Source organism: Scyliorhinus torazame, chromosome 2, assembly GCF_047496885.1.
Source record: "Scyliorhinus torazame isolate Kashiwa2021f chromosome 2, sScyTor2.1, whole genome shotgun sequence".
NCBI lineage: Eukaryota > Metazoa > Chordata > Chondrichthyes > Carcharhiniformes > Scyliorhinidae > Scyliorhinus > Scyliorhinus torazame.
In genome coordinates, this window is record NC_092708.1 from 24,790,481 (window position 1) to 24,808,669 (window position 18,189).

Sequence of the window (18,189 nt, forward strand, 5' to 3'; positions counted from 1 at the left end):
AGATTTGCCAGTCTCAGAGTTCAGAGTCTCTGCAGTTGGGTGTTCCAGCTGTTGAATGTTCCCCAGCATGCCGGTGGTGCTCACAAACTATTGCACAGTTGCAGGGCTGAGAAAGCTGTCCTGGTCCGCACTGGGCCCGTGAACTCGACGGGGATGCATTGGGGGGGTAGTGTAGCCCTGGCGTTTGTCGTGGCATTCAGTGGGTATTAGGGTTGCAGGCCGGTCTTCGCCTGGGTTGTTACCGCTTGTTAACTTTGGGGGTTGGTCTGTGACTTTATTTTTAATGTCCGGCGTTTGGTGTCTGTTGGTCATATTGCTGTTCCCATCCACCAGAGGTTGATGATCTTGGCGTGCTTTATTTCCTTCCCTGTCTGTGGTGTGGGGGGTCTGTGCTTCCCGTTCCACATTGGTACTTTGCCTCTTTATTTGAGGCCGATTCTTGTCTTGTTTTCCCTCATCGGAGGAGGTGTCGGCGCTAAGCCCGCTGACTGAAAGGTGCCGCTTTTTGCCACTGCCCCTCGGGGGTTTCTTCAGTTCATTTTTTTGTTTCCTCTTTCATTTGTCCCTGTTTACCGTTTCCCAGGGCTCTTGTTTCTTGGTTCCATCCTCTTCCATTGAGTCTTCCTCGTCAGATGAGGTTGGGGTTGAGTTGTCAGGTTGAGCTGGGGCCTCCACGTTTTGTTGAGGGCCCTTCTGTTGGTTTTCCGCATTCTGTGCTGTGGTGTCGATGGAGGGTGCATGGACCTCCTCTGTGGTCGCCTTTTTGACTCCGCCGCTGATGATTTGTGCGTACGTTGCCCCGCGTTTCGGGCAGGCCCTGTAAAGATGGCCGGCCTCGCCACACAAGTTGCAGCACTTGTCTTCCTTGCAGTCCTTTGTCATGTGTCCCTCCTGCCTGCAGTTTTTGCAGAAGGTCACACTGCAGTTGGCGGCAACATGCCCCGTTTTGCCACAGGTACGGCATACTCGTGGCTGTCCCACGTAATAGAGATAGCCACGATTTCCTCCAATGGCGAAACTGGAGGGGGGATGCAGGATGGTTCCATCACCGTCTGTTCTCAGAGTCACCTTGATCTGGTGCTCACTTGTCCAGATGCCAAAGGTGTCCTTTAGTTGCACGCTGTTACTTTTCAGCTCGACGTACCTGGCGAGGAACGTGAGCACATCAGACACGGGGACATGGGGGTTGTACGTGTGCAGTGTAACAACCCGGTTTTGCTGCGACGGTAGCGTAAACAGAGGCTCCGCAGTCAGGATAGATCGGGGGCTCTGGTTACCTTTTTCCTTGAACACGTTCAAGAATTTGATGCAAGCTGCGACACTCTTGAAGGTAACGTCAAAATATCCATTGTTGGGGAAGTCTTGCAAGCAGAAGATATCTGTTGCTTGAAACCCGCAGCACTCGAGCAGCACCCGCTTCACGAAGAAATTCCGGTCCACAGGTGACTCCCCTTCCGACTTCTTCGCTGTGACTCGGACAGTGTTTCGCACTCCCCAGCCTGGTGGTCGGGATGCAGCTGCAGCCATAGCTCACACGTTGAGTCTAAACTGTATCGGCGTTAGGCCTAAACCAGAGGCTTAGACCAGCATGTTGATCCACCAATAGCAGCCGAGCTCTAAACGTTTCCTCTTCGACGACTTCAATCCCTCCGTGCTCTCCAATCCACAATCAACAGACTACACTTGATCTGGGCGAACCACCTTCTTGATCACACCTTCTGGATCATGGTTTCGCCCCTGCCAGTTAAGTGGAGACCAGTGCTGAAATGCACGCGCCCGAGGTCTTACCAAGGAGAGGAAGATTGATCCCAACGCCTCGGGTAACTTGGGAATCTGCACATTAAAGTGAGACTAGCTGTCTCGTTCTAATATATAGATTTGCTAAAATGTGATCCGCCCACAATGGGCAGGATTCACATCGCAACGTCTCATAAGATCACGTTAGATGTCGCGAGGCGTTGCGAGCCGGGTAAATCCCGGGAGCGGGATCTCCCGGCTTTTATCGGCCACGCTGCGCGGTGGGGTGCTGCCAGTCAGGCGCTACGTGGCCATTAAATCGCGCACTTAACATCTCTGCTCGCCTTTCAGATTTTCCTCAAAACCTACCTCTTCGACCAAACATTTGGTCACCTGCCCTGAAGTAGCTCGTGGCACATTCTATTTGGTGACGCTCCTGTGAAGTGCCTTAATACATTAAAGGCACTATATAAATGCACGTTGTTGTTGCAGGAAGGAACATTGTCACACACTGTCTCAGGGGTACCGCCTTCCCCCTTCAAACCTTTTTACTCCATCTTCCTCATGATTTTAAAGAGGTGATGGCTTCGTGATAAGGATACTGGGCAGCTGGGGGAAATTAAATTAAAATGGTAAATGAATCTGGAATATAAACTTTGCATTGCTGCTGAATATGCAACTGCTGGATTGCTCTCAAAACCCATCAGGTTTACTGGTGCCCTCCCTCCAGGGGTAGGAACCTGCCACCCTTACCCAGTCTGATCTGTACCTGACTCCAGATCTAGCGCAATGTTCCTGACACTAACGGAAGAAGCAACGCCTGCGTTCCAGTGATCCCTACATCCTGAAAAAAAACTCCCGCCTTCAATTAATCTTTCTCCCTCAGCCCTTTATCCGTCTATATATTTTTTTCTCCATGGGATCCTGTGTTCGGTTTTGAACTGCTTTCACGTTTTGTGCCCTTTTTCGGGGATTCTTTTTGACGTTTCTACATCCACTGCCCCGCCGAACATAGCCCAACCTGCCCATCTCTGGATAGCAGCTGAGAAAGTGAGACCCCACCAGCCCCGAGGGCCGCCCCCCCCCACCACCGCACCCCGCCCCCCACCCACCGTGGTTATCATTGACTGAGCAAATGATTAAACAAGGTGGAAAGCATTAAAGGACCCTGTCCTCCTGAATCAGCTGGGGGGGATGGGCGGGTGTGAGGGCTGAGTGTCGCTAACCGATTATGTGAGAAGAATGGGACCAGACAGAGACAGATGAGACAGGCACCCCACATAGATCTTCCGCAGTGCAGCATCGTCCGAATAATCAGATAGGCCTTTACAGGGGGTCGATGTTGATGGGAACAGAGTGAAATGGGGAAACCGGCTGTCATCTCACCTGCCAACTGTCCCCCTGTAGGGAGATATCAAGACAGGGGCCCAGTCTTCATGCGGAACAGGAGCCTATCAGCCTTCTGTTGCTGCTCTTTAACTGCAATGATCACATTCAATTCCATATTTCCAGCTCAGAAACAGGCCATTTGGCCTGTCCAGTCCGTGCTGGCGTTTCTGCTCCACTTGAGCCTCCCCCATCTTCCCAATGGAGAAGCTCAGATTTAGGCAGAAAGATTATGGAAAATGTTCTGTATCCACAGGGTTGGGGGAGGGAGCGGAGGGAGGGTGCAGGGATTGCGGGGTGGAGTAGCAAGAGGCCCCCAAAACACACAATAAGGCAGGGGAACTAAGCCCTGGGCAGCACGGTAGCACATGTGGCTAGCACTGTGGCTTCATGGCGTCAGAGTCCCAGGGTCGATTCTATGCTGGGTCACTGTCTGTGCGGAGTCTGCACGTTCTCCCCGTGTCTGCGTGGGTTTCCTCCGGGTGCTCCGGTTTCCTCCCACAGTCCAAAGATGTGCAGGTTAGATGCATTGGCCATGCTAAATTGCCCTTAGTGTCCAAAAAGGTTAGGGGGGGTTATTGGGTTATGGGGATGGGGTGGAAGTGAGGGCTTAAATGGGTCGGTGCAGAATCGATGGGCCGAATGGCCTTCTTCTGCACTGTAAGTTCTATGTTCTATGGAACAGATCGCTAGGGAGGTGAGTGCCAGACGTCCGGCCCAAGGAGCAGGAGTTAGCGCCGCAACAATTCTAATGCTCACGCACAAGTGGCCAACAGCAGTGAAGGCATCTTCGGATGTTCATCCTACCTACTCCACCATTTACCTCACACCTGGGGAAGACAGTGGTAATGTCACTGGACTCGTAATCCAGAGCCCGGGCCGAATCTTTGATGACATGGGTTCAAATCCCACCATGGTAGTTAGTGGAACCTAAATTCAATGAATAAATCTGCAGTTGAAAGTTAGTCTCAGCGATAGTGACCAGGTAACTATCATCGATTGTCGGACAAACACAACGGGTTCGCTATTGACCTCTCGGGAAAGGAATCCTCCTCCTACACGTAACTCCAGAGCCACCGCAATGTGGTTAACTCGTGACTGCGCTATCGAGCCACTCCTTTCGAAGACAAAATTATGAGGAGTTTTTTTTTAAATTTAGAGTACACAATTATTTTTTTCCAATTAAGGGGCAATTTAGCGAGGCCAATCCACCTAACCTACACATCTTTGGTTTGTGGGGGCGAAACTCACGGAACCACGGGGAGAATGTGCAAACTCCACACGGACAGTGACCCAGAGCCGGGATTGAACCTGGTACCTCAGCGCCGTGAGGCAGCAGTGCTCACCACTGCGCCACCATGCTGCCCTTGAGGAGTTTTGTTTGAGTCAATGAAGAGATCCTGTTTGGGAGTCTCTGTTTACTGACGCCGAAATCACGAACTGCAATTGGGCGGAGAATAGGTTCCAACGCCAAAATCGCGTTGGCCGCCGATTTGACGCCAAATTGCAATTCTCTGTCACCTCGACAGCAGCGTTAATGCGTACTGTCATGTGAGAGTACTCTTTAAGAAATGAGTGTTTATGATATGTACCTTTAAGAAATGGAGCTGCTTATTCTGGCTAAGTTTGCCGATGATACAAAGATAGGTGGAGGGGCAGGTAGTATGGAGGAGGTGGGGAGGCTGCAGAAAGATTTAGACAGTTTAGGCGAGTGGTCCAAGAAATGGCTGATGAAATTCAACGTGGGCAAGTGCGAGGTCTTGCACTTTGGAAAAAAGAATAGAGGCATGGACTATTTTCTAAACGGTGACAAAATTCATAATGCTGAAGTGCAAAGGGTCTTGGGAGTCCTAGTCCAGGATTCTCTAAAGGTAAACTTGCAGGTGGAGTCCGTAATTAAGAAAGCAAATGCAATGTTGTCATTTATCTCAAGAGGCTTGGAATATAAAAGCAGGGATGTACTTCTGAAGCTTTATAAAGCATTAGTTAGGCCCCATTTAGAATACTGTGAGCAATTTTGGGCCCCACACCTCAGGAAGGACATACTGGCACTGGAGCGGGTCCAGCGGAGATTCACACGGATGATCCCAGGAATGGTAGGCCTAACATACGATGAACGTCTGAGGATCCTGGGATTATATTCATTGGAGTTTAGGAGGTTCAGGGGAGATCTAATAGAAACTTACAAGATAATGAATGGCTTAGATAGGGTGGACGTAGGGAAGTTGTTTCCATTAGCAGGGGAGACTAGGACCCGGGGGCACAGCCTTAGAATAAAAGGGAGTCACTTTAGAACAGAGATTAGGAGAAGTTTCTTCAACCAGAGAGTGGTGGGTCTGTGGAATTCATTGCCACAGAGGGCGGTGGAGGCCAGGACGTTGAGTGTCTTTAAGACAGAAGTTGATAAATTCTTGATTTCTCGAGGAATTAAGGGCGATGGAGAGAGAGCGGGTAAATGGAGTTGAAATAAGCCATGATTGAATGGTGGAGTGGACTTGATGGGCCGAATGGCCTTACTTCCGCTCCTATGTCTTATGGTCTTATGTTACTGGAGTGATGTCAGAGTGTGGGTGGAGCTGAGCTCTACTTCTGCTTTTTAGTTTCACTTTGAGAAAAAGCTTGGGTGTGTCTGTGTTTTTCAGTGAGCTGCATCTGAAGTCTGCCATCCAAAGACTATCTTAATCATTTGGTGAATCCAGAATTGTAAAAGGTCTCAGTATTGATTGTAAACCTAATGTGCTCCTGTTTGAAGGTTTGTTAAGTCTTTTGGATGTTAAAAGAACAGCATACAGATTACTTAGTGTTGTATTCTTGGGGGGTGTATTTGAATTGATGGTTGCTAAGGTATTCACTGTTTGTTTTAGAAAGGTTAACTTGAGTTCATAGAATAAACATTGTTTTGTTTTAAAAACCACTGGTCCATTTTCTGCTATACCACACCTGTAGAATGGGCCGTCTGCTCCCCATAATACAATCTATTAAAAGTTCGGGTCAGGTGAACTCCATGTTACACTTTGGGGTTCTTTAAATCCTGGCCCATAACAGTACCGGAACACAATGATGGAGCCAGGGGTGCGGGGATGGGAGGGGGGGAACATGTGGGCGTTCTGGTTGGGCACGAGCTATGCCCAGATTGGGGAGCTGGCTGTCCAACAGGCAGAGGAGGAGGAGGAGGCATCAAGGAGGCGCCACATGAGGCCTCGTGTGTGCCGGCACCGCTTGTCATTCGAGGACCTGCCAGGACGGGCACGCCGTCGAAGACTCTGTCTGAGCAGAGAGACAGTCGTGGCTGATGACATCTATACGGAAACCACAGACCAGCGCGGCGACCCACTACAATGATGCCCATTGTGCGACCAGGGCTGTGGTGGAGAGGTGCTTCGGGATCCTGAAAATGCACTTCAGGTGCCAGGACCGCTCTGGAGGGGCCCTCCAGTACGAGGCCACGAGCGTCAGCCGCATCCTTGTGCGCTGCTGCGTCCTCCACAATGTAGCCCAACAGAGGAGTGGTGTGCTGGAGGAGGAGAAGGGGCAAGAGCAAGCTGAGGATCTGTGCCACATCAGCCAGTAAGTGAACATAGAACATACAGTGCAGAAGGAGGCCATTCGGCCCATCGAATGTGCACCGTCCCACTTAAGCCCTCACTTCCACCCTATCCCCGTCACCCAATGACCCCTCCTAACCACTTTGGTCACTGAGGGCACGTATCACGGCCAATCTACCTAACCTGAACCTGATCAGGGGGTTGGATAGGGTGGACAGTGAGAGCCTTCTCCCGCGGATGGAAATGGCTGGCACGAGGGGACATAACTTTAAACTGAGGGGTGATAGATATAGGACAGAGGTCAGAGGTAGGTTCTTTACGCAAAGAGTAGTGAGGCCGTGGAATGCCCTACCTGCTACAGTAGTGAACTCGCCAACATTGAGGGCATTTAGAAGTTTATTGGATAAACATATGGATGATAATGGCATAGTGTAGGTTAGATGGCTTTTGTTTCGGTGCAACATCGTGGGCCGAAGGGCCTGTACTGCGCTGTATTGTTCTATGTTCTATGTTCTATGTCTTTGGACTGTGGGAGGAAACCGGAGCGCCCGGAGGAAACCCACGCAGACACGGGGAGAACGTGCAGACTCCGCACAGACAGTGACCCAGCAGGGAATCGAACATGGGACCGTGGAGCTGTGAAGCCACAGTGCTAACCACTATGGTACTGTGCTGCCACCTCCCTCTGGGACTAGATCGCCACCCTCTGCGCCTGCGCGACGCCGGCCAGCACCTGGGCAATGCCGCCGGTGCTCTCAGCAATGGCCTGCTGTGACTGGGCCACGCTGAGGAACGCCACTGCAGTGTTCAGCTGGCTCCGGCACATGGTTGTCTGTGAGAGGGCTGCCCTGTACTGGGCCACGGCCCCCGCCTGCACGGAATGTCCCAAGCCTTGTATAACCTGACCCATGTCCGACACCGTCGCCCCCATTGTCTTCACCGCGGGCGCCACCCGTGCGGTTTCGGCCTGGGTGGCACGCATGACCGGCACCACTCCCTGCTCCTGCACGCGGTTTCCACACCTCCATGTGCCCCTGCAGGAGCTGGAAGCCGGCCATCTTCTCCTCCTCTGGTCCCTGGGTTTCTGACTGCAACTGCACTATGGGCGGGACTGGATCTTCCAGGAACCCGGGACCCATCTGGGCCGCAGCTGGTTGCTGGGGCCGGGCTACCCTCTGACTGTCCGGCCCCTCGGCTGCTCCTACCTCCACCTGCTGTATTGGAACGACTGTGTGGTGCGCACCAGTGAGTGTCCCAGGAGCCTCCTCACCAATTTGCCCAACCGAGGTATAGTCTCTGAGGTGGTGGACCGTGTTGGAGACAACTGTGACGGAACGCCTGTGTCCTCCTCTGACCCGAGCACCGGGGTGCCCTGGGTCTCGTGCAGAGGGCTGATGTTCCAGCTGCTCGCCCCGTCAGTACTCGGCTGCCTGGGGGGCACTGGCTGGGGGGGGGGTCCCGGATGGGCCAGGCCCATCCCCGACTGGTCCTGTAACTCACAAGACGGCATGTATGGTTAGACAGCGGGACGGGGGTGAGGCGTGAGGTAGTGCGGGCTGGGGTGAGGGGGGTTGGGGTGTGGGGTGACGGGTGTTTGGGGTGAGGGTGGTTGGGGTGTGGGGTGAGGGGGGTTTGGGTGTGGAGTGTTGGGGGGGGCACACATTTGTCGTGGGGACCTGCAACCAGGCAGGGGGGTCTCACTTCATGGCGCGCCGCCGACCTCACCTCCCTCTCCTCCGGCCCGCCGACAATGTCTAGTGCCCTCTGCTCGGGCGCGGTGAGGGGATGCAGGTTTGGTGGTTCCCCCTCCGGTCTCCGCTTGCTCCCGGCGGTTGTGCGCAGCCTTGTCTTGACGGGGGGGAAACACAAAGAACGACAAAGTTAGACAGTCCGGCGCCTGCAGCCCAGGGGTTGGGTATCTGATGGCATCAGTGACCAGGGCACCTGGCCATTGTGGCTGGCACGGGTGCTGTCATGTGGGTCAGGGTGGGGGTCCGGCCGTCCCCCTGGGGGTGGGGTCTGGGACACATGTGTATGGAGGATAGGGGGGTTAGTGCCAGGGGATCAGCGTTGGGTACTCACCTTGGTCGCCCTGAGGAGGTTGTGCAGTTTCTTCCTGCATTGGTCTCCAGTCCGGGCCACCTCCCTCTCGTGCCTGTATCTCCTGCAGATACACAAAAGGGGATAATGTGAGCCTGGAGGGTCAGAGGTTAAGGACATCTGGCATGTCTAGGCAGGGGGGGGTGGGGGGGTGCGGTTCTGACGAGGAGTGCTGGGGTTGTTTGAGGAGGATGCTGGGAGGTCAGGCGCTGATATTATGGGCGTGACAGATGGGTCGAGTGCCTTGGGGTGGCAGGGGGCATTTACTTTGGAGACCATAGGAGATTATTCATCTTCTGACAACATTGAGCCCCCATCCGCTTGGTACTGCTGCTGGCACTGGCCATTGCTGCCATCACCTCCCAGGCCTGGTCCCTCACATTACTGAGGTGTGAGGGGGGGTGGTTTCCTGCCAACCCCTGGGTAGATCATTGACCGCCTTTGCTCCACCGCATCCAAAAGTCTTGTTGAGGCCCCCTCCGGGAATCTTGGAGCTGATCATCGAGCGGCCATCTTCCTGGCTTGAATGCGAGTGAGTGCTGTGGAGCCGTTGCTATGCATGGAGATTGGAGAGCTAGGTTCTTGATTGGAGAGCTAGGATGACCCCCGCAGTGGACGAATCAGTTGGTTTGCACCTCAGGCGTGGTGCTTTCCACGTGGCGCACAAAATAAATTCTTCAAAGTGCCTAAAGATCGCGCCGTGGATTGTGTCGCTAGCGGCGACAGGAAGCACGCTGATTTTCTCCCTGAAAATGGCACTTGCCATTTTTAGGAAAATTTCGCCCCTTATCTGGGCCAAAATACTCTGGCGGGAAAGCAGCGAAGGTTCCCCAGACTGATTCCTGGGGTGACAGGATTGTCGTATGAACAAAGAACAAAGAAAAATTACAGCACAGGAACAGGCCCTTCGGCCCTCCAAGCCTGCGCCGATCCAGATCCTCTATCTAAAACTGTCGCCTGTTTTCTAAGGATCTGTATCCCTCTGTTCCTTCTCCAAAGCATCCACATCCTTTTGGTAATGTGGCGACCAGAACTGTATGCAGTATTCCAAATGTGGCTGAACCAAAGTCTTATACAACTGCAACATGACCTGCCAACTCTTGTACTCAATACTCCTTCCGATGAAGGAAAGCATGCTGTATGCCTTCTTGACCAATCTATCGACCTGCGCAGCCACCTTCAGGGTAAAATGGACCTGAACACCCCGATCTCTCTGTACATCAATTTTCCCCAGGGCTTTTTCATTTACCGTATAGTTCGCTCTTGAATTGGATCTTCCAAAATGCATCTCCTCGCATTTGTCCGGATTGAACTCCATCTGCTATTTCTCCACCCAACTCTCCAATCTATCTATATTCTGTTTTATTCTCTGACAGTCCCCTTCACTATCTGCTACTCCACCAATCTTAGTGTCATCTGCAAACTTGCTAATCAGACCACCTATACCTTCCTCCAGATCATTTATGTATATCACAAACACCACTGGTCACAGTTCTCCATTTTGAGAAACGCCCTTCCACTACTACTCTCTGCCTCCTGTTGCCCAGCCAGTTCTTTATCCATCTAGCTTGTACACTCTGGACCCCATGAGACTCCACTTTCTCCATCAGCCTTATTAAAAGCCTCACTGAAGTCCATGTATATGACATCTACAGCCCTTTCCTCATCAATCAACTTTGTCACTTCCTCAAAGAATTCTATTAAGTTGGTAAAACATGACCTCCCCTGCACAAAACCATGTTGCCTATCACTGATAAGCCCATTTTTTTCCAAATGGGAATAGATCCTATCCCTCAGTATCTTCTCAAGCAGGTTCCCAACCACTGACATCAGGCTCACCGGTCTATAATTACCTGGATTATCCCTACTACCCTTCTTAAACAAGGGGACAACATTAGCAATTCTCCAGTCCTCCGGTACCTCACCCATGTTCAAGGATGCTGCAAAGATATCTGTTAAGGCCCCAGCTATTTTGTCCCTCGCTTCCCTCAGAAATCTGGGATAGATCCCATCTGGACCTGGGGACTTGTCCACCTTAATGCCTTTTAGAATACCCAACACATCCTCTCTCCTTATGCCGACTTGACCTAGAGTACAAAGAACAAAGAACAAAGAACAAAGAAATGTACAGCACAGGAACAGGCCCTTCGGCCCTCCAAGCCCGTGCCGACCATGCTGCCCGACTAAACTACAATCTTCTACACTTCCTGGGTCCGTATCCCTCTATTCCCATCCTATTCATGTATTTGTCAAGATGCCCCTTAAATGCCACTATCGTCCCTGCTTCCACCACCTCCTCCGGTAGCGAGTTCCAGGCACCCACTACCCTCTGCGTAAAAAACCTGCCTCGTACATCTACTCTAAACCTTGCCCCTCTCACCTTAAACCTATGCCCCCTAGTAATTGACCCCTCTACCCCGGGGAAAAGCCTCTGACTATGCACTCTGTCTATGCCCCTCATAATTTTGTAGACCTCTATCAGGTCGCCCCTCAACCTCTGTCGTTCCAGTGAGAACAAACCGAGTTTAGTCAACCGCTCCTCATAGCTAATGCCCTCCATACCAGGCAACATTCTGGTAAATCTCTTCTGCACCCTCTCTAAAGCCTCCACATCCTTCTGGTAGTGTGACGACCAGAATTGAACACTATACTCCAAGTGTGTAATCAAACATCTATCCTTAACCTCAACATCCGTCATGTCCCTCTCATGGGTGAATACCGATGCAAAGTACTCGTTAAGAATCTCACCCATTTTCTCTGACTCCACGCATAACTTTCCTCCTTTGTCCTTGAGTGGGCCAACCCTTTCTCTAGTTACCCTCTTGCTCCTTTTATATGAATAAATGGCTTTGGGATTTTCCTTAACCCTGTTTGCTAAAGATATTTCATGAACCCTTTTAGCCCTCTTGATTCCTCGTTTCAGATTTGTCCTACATTCCCGATATTCTTCCAAAGCTTTGTCTGTCTTCAGTCGCCTAAACCTTATGTATGCTTCCTTTTTCCTCTAAGCTAGTCTCACAATTTCACCTGTCATCCATGGTTCCCTAATCTTGCCATTTCTATCCCTCATTTTCACAGGGACATGTCTGTCCTGCACTCTAATCAACCTCTCTTTAAAAGCCTCCCACATATCAAATGTGGATTTACCTTCAAACAGCTGCTCCCAATCCACATTCACCAGCTCCTGCCAGATTTTGGTATAGTTGGCCTTCCCCCAATTTAGCGCTCTTCCTTTAGGACCACTCTCGTCTTTGTCCATGAGTATTCTAAAACTTATGGAATTGTGATCACTATTCCCAAAGTAATCCCCGACTGAAACTTCAACCACCTGGCCGGGCTCATTCCCCAACACCAGGTCCAGTATGGCCCCTTCCCGAGTTGGGCTATTTACATACTGCTCTAGAAAACCCTCCTGGATGCTCCTTACAAATTCTGCTCCATCTAGACCTCTGACACTAAGTGTATCCGAGTCAATGTTGGGAAAATTTAAATCTCCTATCACCACCACCCTGTTGCTCCTACATCTTTCCGTAATCTGTTTACATATTTGTACCACTATCTCACGCTCGCTGTTGGGAGGTCTGTCGTACAGCCCCAACATTGTTACCGCACCCTTCCTATTTCTGAGCTCTGCCTACATCGCCTCACTGCTCGAGTCCTCCATAGTGCCCTCCTTCAGCATAGCTGTGATATCCTCTCTGACCAGTAATGCAACTCCTCCACTCCTTTTACCTCCCTCTCTATCCTGCCTGAAGCATCGATATCCTGGGATATTTAGTTGCCAATCATGCCCTTCCCTCAACCAAGTCTCAGTAATAGCAATAACATTATATTCCCAGGTACTAATCCAAGCCCTAAGTTCATCCGCCTTACCTACTAGACTTCTTGCATTAAAACAAATGCACCTCAGACCACCAGTCACTTTGCGTTCATCATCTGCTCCATGCCTACTCTTCCACTTAGTCACGCTGACTTCATGATCTAGTTCCTTACAGGCTTTAGTTACTATCTCCTTACTATCCACTAACCTCCTCATTTGGTTCCCATCCCCCTGCCACATTAGTTTAAACCCTCCCCAACAGCGTTAGCAAAAGCACCCCCAAGGACATTGGTTCCAGTCCGGCCCAGGTGTAGACCATCCAATTTGTAGTAGTCCCACCTCCCCCAGAACCGGTCCCAATGTCCCAAAAATCTGAACCCCTCCCTCCTGCGCCATCTCTCAAGCCACGCATTCATCCTGCCTATTCTTTCATTTCTACTCTGACTACCAGGTGGCACTGGTAGCAATCCTGAGATTACTACCTCTGAGGTCTGACTTTTTAACTTGGCTCCTAACTCCCTAAATTCTGCTTGTAGGACCTTATCCCGTTGTTTACCTATATCATTGGTGTCTATATGCACCACGACAACTGGTTGTTCACCCTCCCCCTTCAGAATGTTCTGCAGCCGATCTGAGACATCCCTGACCCGTGCACCTGGGAGGCAACATACCATTCGGGAGTCTCGTTTTCGACCACAGAACCGCCTATCTACTCCCCTTACAATTGAATCCCCTATGACTATAGCCCTTCCACTGTTTTTCCCGCCCTTTTGTACAGCAGAGCCAGCCATGGTGCCATAAACCTGGCTACTGCTGCCTTCCCCTGGTGAGCCATCTCCCCCAACTGTATCCAAAACGGTATGCCTGTTTTGGAGGGAGATGACCGCAGGGGACACCTGCACTGCCTTCCTGCTTTTTCTCTGCCTTTTGGTCACCCATTCCCTTTCCCCCTCAGCAATCCTAATCTGTGGTGTGACCAATTTGCTAAACGTGCTATCCACGACCTCCTCAGCATCGCGGATGCTCCAAAGTGAGTCCATCCGCAGCTCCAGAGCCGTCATGCGGTCTAACAAGAGCTGCAGCTGGACACACTTCCCGCACGTGAAGGAGCCAGGGACATCAGCCACGTCCCTGAGCTCCCACATTGAGCAAGAGGAGCATTACACGTGTCTGAGATCTCCTGCCATTTTTAATCTTAAGCTTAACTTAGCCCAACTATAATATCAAATAATAGATAAATGAAAAAAAAAAGAAAAACTATTTCCAATCACACGATAAAAAAGAATAGAAATAGAAAAACTTTACCTTATCAACAAACTTCAGGGAAAGGAAAACTACTTACCAGTCACCAGCCAATCACTTACCTGCTGGCTGTGATATCATGGTTCCACTTCTTTCTACTTCTACCTGCCCTCGAGTCTCCCTCTTGATCTTCACTCGGCTGCATCCTTACAGTGATTGGTTTTTTTTGGTTGGAGGAGGAGGTAGGGAGGGAAACACTGAAGAAGTGTTTGGGGTTTAACTGTCACTTGACAATAGCTCCTTCACAAACCACCTTCTGGATACAGTGACCGCAATGCACTGAGGCAAATTTTCCCCGCAACAGCCAATCAGCGGTTCCTCTCTGCTGCCCTCTGCTGGATGCTTGCCTTCACTTAAACACGGAGGGTGTCTTGCTCAGGTACACCTTCTGGATACAGTGACTGCAGTGCACTGATGCAAATAGCATCCCAGTCTCTGAGTCAGAAGATCATGTCACTTGTCAACAGCTCCTCCACAAACCATCTTCTGGATACAGTGACCGCAATGCAATGATGCAAATTATCCCCACAACAGCCAATCAGCGGCTCCACTCTGCTGCCCTCTGCTGGTATGAAGAGAGATCGGATCGACTGGGCCTGGTTCTACTGGAGTTTATAACAATGAGAGTGGATCCAATTGAAATGTATAAAATTCTGACAAGATTGACCAGACTGGATACAGAGATAATGCTTCCTCTGGCTGGGGGGAGGGAGGCTAGAACAAGGGGTCACAGTCTCAGGATACCTGGTGGGCTATTTTAGGACTGAGATGAGGAGAAATTTCTTCACTCAGTGGGTGGTGAACCTGTGGCATTCTCGACCACAGGAGGCTGTGGCGGCCAAATCTCTGAATATATTGAAGAAGGAAATAGGTACATTTCTAAACTGGAGGTGTCAAGGGGCATGGCGTTGAGATACAGGTAGAGATAGAGATAAAGGATAAACCATAAGCAGACTGAATGGGGGAGCAGGCTCGAAGGGCCGAATGGCCTTTTCCTGCTTCTAGTTTCGAGGTGCAGTACCGAGGAAGTGCAGCACTGTCGGAGGTACAATATTTCAGGTAAGACACTAAATCAACACCCTGTTTACTCTTTCAGGTGGAGGTAAAGGATCCCACGACACAAATCAAATGATTCCAGGCGGCTTGGTCAACTCATCCTTCAGCCAAGATCACTAAATAAGATGATCTGATCATTATCACGGTGCCCTCTGCTGGAGCCTGCTGTATGCAAATAATCTGCCGCCTTTCCTCAATATTAACATCAGTGACTTCACTTCGAACGCATTTCAATGGTAACCCACTTTGGGATATCCTGCGGTCGTGAAAGGTGGTACATAAATGCAGATCTTGTCAGGCCACTAATCATTCCTCAGCATCAGAGCAGAGAATATGGGGTAATGTGAGGTCAAAGTGGGTGCAGCCGAGTGCGAATGAGTCAGGACAGGTTGTTGCAGTTCTGGCTCCATCAGAGGGATGAGTGAGCTGCTGGAATGTAATCAGCATGGTGCTGTCAGCAACGATAGTTTAAACCATGTGTAGCCTGAGAGGACAGGTCTGAGAAATGCACATGGTCCGGGTTAGGCACAGCACGGCAGCATCTCAGCAGGCCCCCAATTCACCCTCTTTCACCCCAATTCCCCCTCTTTCACCCTCTTTCGTCCTCTTTCAACCTCTATCACCCTCCATCACCCTCTTTCACCCTCTTTCACCCTCTTTCACCCCCGCTGTCCCCTCTAAGTAAGAATAAAGAAATGGGCGGTGATTCTCCCCTACCCGGCGGGGCGGGGGGTCCCGGCAGGATGGAGTGGCGGGAATCACTCCGGCGTCGGGCCACCCCAAAGGTGCGGGTTTCTCCGCCCCTTTAGGGGCCAAGTCCTCACCTTTGAGGGGCTAGCCCCACGCCAGACTGGTTGGCGCCACGCCAGCCGGGGCCGAAAGGACTTCGGCGGGCGGCGTAAGTCAGCGCATGCGCGGGAGCGTCAGGGGCTGCTGATGTCATTCCCGCGCATGCGCAGGGGGGGTGTCTGTTCCGCGTCGGCCATAGTGAAGGCTGTGGCCGAGGCAGAGGGAAAAGAGTGCCCCCACGGCACAGGACCGCCCACGGATCGGTGCGTCCCGATCGCGGGCCAGGCCACCGTGGGGGCAATCCCCAGGGCCAGATGGCCCCCCCCCCCCAGGACCCCGGAGCCCGCCCGCGCCGCCTATTCCCGCCAGGAAGGGAGGTGGTTTGATTCTCGCCGGCGGGACAAGCATTCCAGCAGCGGGACTTCGGCCCATCGCGGGCCGGAGAATTGCCGGTGGGCGGGCCCGTCGACCGGCGGGGCGCGATTCCCACCACCGCCGAATATCCGGTGCCGGAGAATTCGGCAACCGGCGGGGGCGGGATTGACGCCAGCTCCCGGCGATTCTCCGCCCCGGCGGGGGGGCGGAGATTCCCGCCCATGATTGCGGTTTTCCGTACTCGGTCGAACCTTGGTGGGAGACGAATTTGAGGTTGATTCCTGCCTGTTCTCCTGTACCTGGTGAGGACTCCGTGACCATGAACCTGTTGGATTATGATAAACGCCCCACCGCCTCACTAATATCTCAGGGGAAGGGACCTATGATTTAGGACAGAGATGAGGAGAAATTACTTCACTCGAAGGTTGCGAATCTTTGGAATTCTCTGTCCCAGAGGGTTGTGGGTGCTCCGTCCTTGAATTCTAAGGCTGGGGAGGGACAGATTTTTGGCCTTGGAGAATTAAGAAAGATGGGGAAGGGGTGGGAAAGTGGAGTTGAAGCCCAAGGTCCGGAATGATCCTATTTAATGGTGGCGCAGGCACACCAGGAAACAAGGTTTACCCCTGCTCCGACTTCTTGTGTGCTTGTGGTCTTTCTGGAAGGAGACATGTGACAGGGTTTTGCGGCCCCCCCAGCCTCATTTTCCGGCATGTCACCTGCCCGCCACCCCCCCCCCGCCCCAGCTCCCCCCTCCCCTCCCACCCCGCCGGCAGTGGGATTCTCCGATCCCGCAGCCGCCCAATGGGGTTCCCTTGAGGCCACCCCGTGCCGACGGGAGTGCTGTCGGCGGACCGCAGGACCCAGGGTGCTTACCCAGTCTGGCCCACAGGTGACTCGGGCCAACAGGAAAGTCTTCACAAAGTAGCACGCAGCACCCCCCCGCCCCCCAGGGGGCTGTACTCAGCCGAGCGTCTCCAGTGGGTTGTGTCTGGCAGCAGCATGCCATCACGGGGGACCTATTGTAATTCACGTCGGCGTTGCCCTGATTTAAATGGGGATGCTGATTGAAGTTGGGATCGCCATTTCAATCGTGGGGGCGAGGGAGGAGGAAACAATCGAGTGGGGAATCGAGTCAGCTGGCGCAAACACCATTGTGGTTCACCCGCCCATTCTCCGTCCTCTCTGCCACTTCTGCCCATTCACCGCCCTCTCTACCATTCCCGCCCATTCTCTGCCCTCTCTGCCACTTCTGCCCATTCTCAGCCCTCTCTACGATTCCCACCCATTCTCCGCCCTCTCTGCCATTCCCGCACATTCTCCGCCCTCTCTACCACTCCCGCCCATTCTCCACCCTCTCTGCCATTCCCGCCCATTCTCCGCCCTCTCTACCACTCCCGCCCATTCTCCGCCCTCTCTGCCACTCCCGCCCATTCTCCGCTCTCTCTGCCACTCCCGCCCATTCTCCACCCTCTCTACCATTCCCGCCCATTCTCCGCCCTCTGTGCCACTCCTGCCCATTCTCCACCCTCTCTACCACTCCCGCCCATTCTCCGCCCTCTCTGCCATTCCCGCCCATTCTCCGCCCTCTCTACCACTCCCGCCCATTCTCCACCCTCTCTGCCATTCCCGCCCATTCTCCGCCCTCTCCACCTTTCTCCGCACCCTCTACCATTCCCGCCCATTCTCCGCCCTCTCTACCATTCCCGCCCATTTTCCGCCCTCTATGCCATTCCCGCCCATTCTCCGCCCTCTCTACCACTCACGCCCATTCTCCGCCCTCTCTGCCACTGGTGCCCATTGTTCACCCGCTCTGCCACTGCGGCCCATTCTCCACCCTCTCTACCATTCCCGCCCAATCTCCGCCCACTCTGCCACTCCCGCCCATTCTCCGCCCTCTCTGCCACACCCGCCCATTCTCCGCCCTCTCTGCCACTCCCGCCAATTTTCCGCCCTCTCTCCCATTCCCGCCCATTCTCCGCCCTCTCTGCCACTCCCGCCCATTCTCCGCTCTCTCTGCCACTCCCGCCCATTCTCCGCCCTCTCTACCATTCCCGCCCATTCTCCGCCCTCTGTGCCACT

At 52.6% G+C, this 18,189-nt stretch overlaps 1 pseudogene; it reads right to left on the reverse strand.

The window, feature by feature from the left end:
* Nucleotides 1-18,189, reverse strand: part of LOC140385771 (dolichyldiphosphatase 1-like) — a 103,243-nt pseudogene that overhangs the window by 19,495 nt on the left and 65,559 nt on the right.